Source organism: Bos taurus, chromosome 29 (genome assembly GCF_002263795.3).
Source record: "Bos taurus isolate L1 Dominette 01449 registration number 42190680 breed Hereford chromosome 29, ARS-UCD2.0, whole genome shotgun sequence".
NCBI lineage: Eukaryota > Metazoa > Chordata > Mammalia > Artiodactyla > Bovidae > Bos > Bos taurus.
This window is the reverse complement of record NC_037356.1, coordinates 46,601,454-46,608,157: the sequence shown is the minus strand read 5'-3', so window position 1 is coordinate 46,608,157 and position 6,704 is coordinate 46,601,454.

The window sequence follows — 6,704 nt, the reverse complement described above, 5'->3', positions numbered from 1 at the left end:
GTGCATCCATCCATCCGTGCATCCCTCCATCCATCCATCCATCCGTCCATCCATCTATCCGTGCATCCCTCCATCCATCCATCCATCCGTCCATCCATCCATCCGTGCATCCCTCCATCCATCCATCTATCCGTGCATCCCTCCATCCATCCATCCATCCGTCCATCCATCCATCCGTGCATCCATCCGTCCATCCATCCATCCGTGCATCCCTCCATCCATCCATCCATCCGTCCATCCATCCATCCATCCATCCATCCATCTATCCGTGCATCCATCGTCCATCCAGTGTGACCCCTTGTAGCCTGGCCTTACCCTCAGCATCCCTTTGGAACACACACACACGTTTATCCTGTGTTCTTCATGCCCCATTCTCTGTCCATCCCTCCATCACCTATCCACCAGCCATCCATCCACCTTTCTGTGCTCTCACACATTCACCCATCACCTGTCAGTCCACCCGTCCACCCCTCTATCTACCCACATTGTCATCCACCTATCCACTCACACACCCGCTCACCAACCCTCCCTCAGACTATCCAGGTGTTGGTCAGTCCGCTTATCCTTCCACATATCCATCTGGCCATCCATCTATCCATCATTTATTTAGTCATCGAACCAAGCTTAGTAAGCCGTGACCAGACAGCGGGCTCTGTGGCTTTCCTCTACCCCCACTCTTCCACGGCCCACTTCCTCCTCTCCAGACATCAAACTCTGTCCATCCCAGTAGCCTCTGTGACTTAGGCCACGGCCCATGCCCTTCAGGAGCTTTCGGTTGCCAGTGTTCTGGGATCCAGACCTGGAAAGCCCTCGACCACGTGAAACCATCCCCTCCTCCCGTCCTGGTTGACTGTGGAACTTGGTCTTGCTCCTACCGCTGCTGACCTTCAGCATTCACGTGGTTGAATGAGACATGGCCCCCAAGCTCCCCATCCTCCTACCGGCGTGGTCAAGGACGGCTGGGGTGGTGCCTCCAGGAGGAGGCAGGGGCCCTGAACTCCAGGGCAGCAGTGAGTGTGAGCAATCCTTGCTGCTTCCTGTCTGGCCCCAGCCTGCCACTCCCAGGCTCCTAGGTGCCGTCTGCTGTCCTTGGCTGCAGGGCCTAATTAATTCTGGACCCGGGCGCTTTGAGATCACTGGATAAGAGGGAATTCCAGAGGGACAACTCAGCCTCATAAAACCTTAACTGGCTGTGTTTTGAATAATTGCAATGATCTCTTCGGGCTTTTGCATCTCAAAGTGTTTCTCTCCTGTGATTGGATTTAGGGCCTGCAGCAACAGCACAGGGGGATTAGAAGGTCAGTTGAAAGACCACTGGACCACACGGCCCTGTGTGAGCCAGGACTGAAATATCCCCTGGAACCTCAGTGTCCTCCCACTCGGCCAGGGGGGCACAAGATCAGAATGAATCCTCTACAGGAGCACCCAGCACAGTACCCTGTGGGTTCGTTACAGGAGGCTGTGGCCAGTCGGGCAAGGATGGCGGAATGGGGTGAGGTTCTCCCACCTGCCGCTGAGAAACTTCGTCCCCTCGAGTGGTTCAGAGGTACCACAAACATGAAGCTCCATGGCAACCTCCGGCGAACTTCCTCCTCTGGCCACACCCTGGCGGGCCCCTTCTAAGCCTTCAGCCACCTCTCTCATTTTCCCTGCTGCTTTGTCATGCTCCATTATTAACTGTAAGATGCAAGCAAGGTAACCGAGCTAGTCTCTACAGGTAAGAAACGGCCACGGATGGCAGATGGGACCCACAGCGCAGTCAGGAGCCCATGTGGCAGGCCTGGATGGGGGCCCAGCCTGCACCTGGGGCCGGCGGGCGGTGGCTTTGGGCCACCCCTGCTCCCCCATCCCCCCGCTCCTCGGGGTCCCAGAGCCCCTGGAGCCTGCGGACAAGGTTGGCGCTGAGCCGCGTCCCAGGAGAGTGCCAGGGACACGGCTCTGCCCGGAGAGAGGGCCCAGGCCCCGCGTGGGGGATGCAGGGCTGGCTGTGGCTCTCTCATAGGACTCCCTCTTCGGTTTCAAGCTCAGGGCTGAGGCCCTCCCCACCTCCATCCTGTCTCAGCTTTCCCCGAACCAGCCAAGGTGCCAGGTCTTAGACCTCCTTCTGCCTACTGGGTCTGGGTGCGGGGAGCTGGGGGAGGGGGTTCCTCGCACCGTTCTGGGGGCAGTCCCGTGGCTGGGGCACAGCCTTGCTGTCGAGTGTAAGTAAGCCCTCCCTACCCACCCTGCCCACGGAGGCAGAGAGGAGCCAGTTCCCAAAGCAAACCAAGCCCACGACAGCTCCCCAGCATCGCTGAGTTCTGCCCCCAGGTTCAGCAGGACCTCCCTCCCCTCTAGCCTCTGCCTTGTCCTGCCCCCCACCCAGAGGACACTCTGCTCAGCTGCCCTGACAGGTCTCTGCCTCCAGCCTCCGCATGAACTGTCCCCTCCACCTGGAGCCCTTCCTGTCGCCTCCCCTCCACCCTCACCCCGGCTAATGTCCCCTCACCCTTCAGGGCTCGGCCCCAGCCCCCCTCCTCCTGGAAGGCTTCTCTGACCCCCCAGCCGGGCTGGGTCTCTTCTCTGCCTGTCTCCTGCTGAGGCACTGCCCACCCTGTATTCTCACCGTCTGGCTGTCCAGCAGTCTCCACCCTCAGACTGGCAGCTCCAGAGGGAAAGGATCGAGTCAAGTCACTGATGGACCCGCAACGCCCTGGCCTGGAGGGGCCTCAGGACCAGCTGATGAGCCCTCGATGCGTGACACTGGTGCGGCCCCAGGGCCCCCCGCCGGAGGGAGCAGCGAGTGGCTGGGTTGGGAAACGTGTGCCCCGAAGGCGCCTTGCTCTTCTTACCACTCTGTCTTCCCTCCTTCTTTGATCCACTCATCCTGGGGGGTGGGAACCACAGAGGGGAAGGCACCCATAGGGCAGGAGGCAGTCTGCCTGGTCTCCAGACTGCCTGGACCCCCGGGGGAGAAGCAAGGCCTCCGTGACAAGTCCCCACCTCCCATGCCTGCCCCCCACTTCACCCCGTCCCTGAACCAGCCTCCAGGGAAGATGAGCCAAGAGGCTGGAGGGAGATGCCTAGATGGTCACCAGCCACGTGGACGCACAAACTCTTAACCCCGCCCCCGAGCATCTCATTCCCTGCAAACCTGCAAACACAACGAGCCGGCAGGACCCGTGAGGCAGGCAGGTCCTGTTTTTGTGAATGGAGCCATGGCCTGGGTCCCTGCCTCTGCCAGATCCTGCCGGCCTCGCCTGACCACTCCGTAACCTCCCCAGAAACGCTGACAAAAAGGGGAACTTCAAAACCTAAGTGTGAGTCAGACAGAGGAGGAAAAGAGGGAAATTCTTCTTCAGCCTCACTAAGGCCTCATACTGAGACCTGCCCTGGGGCTGGAGCTCCAGGTCCGGCACCCACAGGAGCCCCCCAGGCTCATCATCACCCACAAGTCTCCTCGGCCTGCCCCCTGGCCCCCAGCCTCAGGGAGGAGCCAGCCCAGGCTCCAAACGGAGGACGCCTAGAATGCCCTGCAGCCACTCAGCCTTCATCTGTCCGTTCTGTGAATTGGCCGGGCGTTGTGCTGCAAACAAGACTCGCAATATCCCTGCCTTCATGGGGCTGATGGTCTGGAGGGCGTGGGGAAGCCCATGAACACGCACTGAGCAGGGTGGGAGCTGTCCCTCACTCTGGTAGAACTGAGGGAGCTCTGGGGCAGGCCTGGCAGGGGGACCTCGGGAGAGGGGACAGGACCGCAAACATCAGGGCCATGCAGTCCAGGTGGCTGGAGGGGCTGCCCAAGAGGCAGCTCGGACATCCTAGGACCTGCGATGGGAAGAAGGCAGGACCAAGAGGGTGGCTACGGAGTTCCGATGGCCTCTGAGCTTGGGTGGGGTTTCTTGCCAGGCAAGAAGCAAGGTCGCCAAGGGCCCGGAGCTTCCCGCCCTGCAGACGGTCAGCTCTGGACGGGGAGGGGGGGCAATCACAAGCTCCTCTCCCCGGCAGCGGGCAGGAAACCCCCTCCATCCTGAGGGAGGGCGGATGGAGGCATGCTGCCTGCCAGAGGTCCCCAAGCTCCTTCCTGACCTCCGACCGCCGCTTCCCCTTCCTCGCCTGCCTGCCCCGAGGAATCAGCCCTGCCGTCCCTTTAAAGGGGCCTGATTCAGAGAATTAAGAATGAAACTGACTCACGATGGATGGACGGGTGGTCACTGGGCTGGCCGGGTGCCAGGGCTGCGGCGGCAGAGGAAGCCGGGCGACCGCAGCTGCCTGTGTGCGCTCTGCTGAGAAGGGCAGAAACCACAAAACCCCATTTGAAATTCCACCATGTGGCGTGGCTTGTGTAATGAGGTTACCCCTCATAAAGGGGGCATTCAGGGCCCACGCGGGCCTGTGGAGCTGGGGACTTGCCCCCCAGGGCCAGCTGATGATGATGTCATCTTCCGTTAGGAGTCTTCCCCCACCTCCCCCAATGAAGGACTTTAAAAAAAAAAAAAATGCACCAGGAAACTAAAGTGAGAGCCAGAACGGAAGTCTTGGTTTTATTTATAGTTGATAACTTACGTCCGGCCTGCTCCACGGGAGGCCCGGCAGGGAGGATGAAAGTATGAGGACGGGGCTGACACAAATATGACCCAAAGCCTAGGCTGATGTGGCCCCGAGAGTCAGCCCAAAGCTCCAGGCTGAGCTCCCTAGCAGACGGAGCAAAGAGGGGAACGGGACAGCGTGACATTATGGAAAACTGGGATCTGGGAAACCGGGCTTCAGACCCCAGCTCTGCCACACAGGAGCTGTAAGATCTCAGGAGCTTCTTTCTCACCCGGAAAGGGAGAGAAGAATGAAAAGTTGGTTTGGAGGGCCAGGCCAGGCACCCAGCACTACCTGGATGCATATTAGAGGCTCTGTTGGCCTGGAGTCTACAGGTTGAAGCACAGCTTCCCAAGCTCCCACACCTCTGGGCACGGCAGACATCATTAATGGATTGTAGCACACTTTCCCCGAGCCAGATTCTGCCTCCCAAGCCCCTCGCAACGCAGTTCTCCAGGGGAGTGAAGTTGCTCAGTCGTGTCCGACTCTTTGCAATCCCATGGACTATAGCCTACCAGGCTCCTCCGTCCATGGAATTTTCCAGGCAAGAGTACGGGAGTGGGTAGCCATTCTCTTCCCGACCCAGGGACCAAACCCAGGTCTCCCGCATTGCAGGCAGAAGCTTTACCATCTGAGCCACCAGGGAGGCCACCAGCAATGTGCCAGAATCAGCCTGGGCACCAACCTGCTTGTCATCCTGCCTCTAAGCGGCTGAGGAGAGGCCCAGGAGGGGCTGAGTCATCTCGGTATTCCCAGCACCTGGCTGGTGCCCGCACCCAGTGGATGCTCAATTAAAATTTTTCTAGTAAAGGGGGAGGGGGACTTCCCTGGTGGCTCAGAGGTAAAGAATTCGCCTGCCGATGTAGGTGATTCAGGAGACCCGGGTTTGATCTCTGGGTTGGAAAGATCCCCTGGAGAAGGAAATGGCAACTCTCTCCAGTATTCCTGCCTGGAGACTCCCATGGACGGAGGAGCCTGGAGGGCCACAATCCATGGGGTGGCAGAGTCGGACACAACGGAGTGACTTAGCATGCATGCAGGGAGCGTGCTGCCCTGCGCTTAAGGGGGACTGCAGTGAACAAGAGGACAGACAGGAGCGGGCCGACCATCGGCAGGCCAGGCCCGTTGCCCAGGGAGGCAGACACTGCCGAGTCAGGGAAGCAAGCAGTGGGCACCACTGCTGCTCGGAATGGCCACCAAGGCCGGCCAAGGAGGTAACCTGAAACTGAGGGCCAAAGGCAAGGAAGAGGCTGCTCCGGGTACAGGGAACGGAGTGTGCAAAGGCCCGGGTGGGGACAGGGTGTGAGCAGACACGCCGCGGGCCAGCCCTCCAGGGCACGTGGAGCGGACATCCGTGGCCATTGTTCTGAATGCCTGGGACGTCGCTGGAGGCGGTGATCACAGCATGACCCACTTGATTTACTACCTGGTTGCTCCTAAGCAGATCCTGACTCCAGGAGACATGCCGGGGCTGACTCCCTGCAGGAGCCCCCCACCCACACGTCACCTCCTCAGGCTGCTTTCTCACACCACTTCTATCAGGGTGAGGGCCAGCAACCACGCCACACCTGGGTCCCATGGCCTCCGGGTCCCTCCACATCTTTATTCACCAGCCCAGAACCTGGAAGGTAGAGAGACCTGCCCAGAACCCCGGAGCAGCCCAGCCCAGGAGCCCCTCCCACTGTCCTGGAGGAAGGGACGAGCAGCCTTCTCAGCTAAGGTTCTCGACCCGAGATCAGGGGTCTTTGGGACCCTCCTTCCCTCCGCTCGAGACAATGACCAAGCAGAAGCCACTGGGCTGTCTTGGAGGGGGCGGCGGTTGGAGGCCTCGTGTCATACAATGGCCCAGCCTTGGCACTACCTCGGGCAGGCTGCCCTCTGCCCCCGCCAGGCAGCTCTCCACATTCCAGCCAAAGGGCTTTCCTTAAAACACAACAAACACCACTTTCCCCGCTCAGGCCAGCAGGGCCCAGCCACCTCACTCTGGATAAAACCCAGACTCTCCACCAGGCTGAAAGGGCCACGTGATTGCCGCCAGTTGTCTGTCCTCTTGGGGTGGGGGGTCCCTGGCCAGCGGATGGCCCGACAACTGCTCCACCAAAAGATACGAGACCAAGACAGGCCCCAGTTCCCTC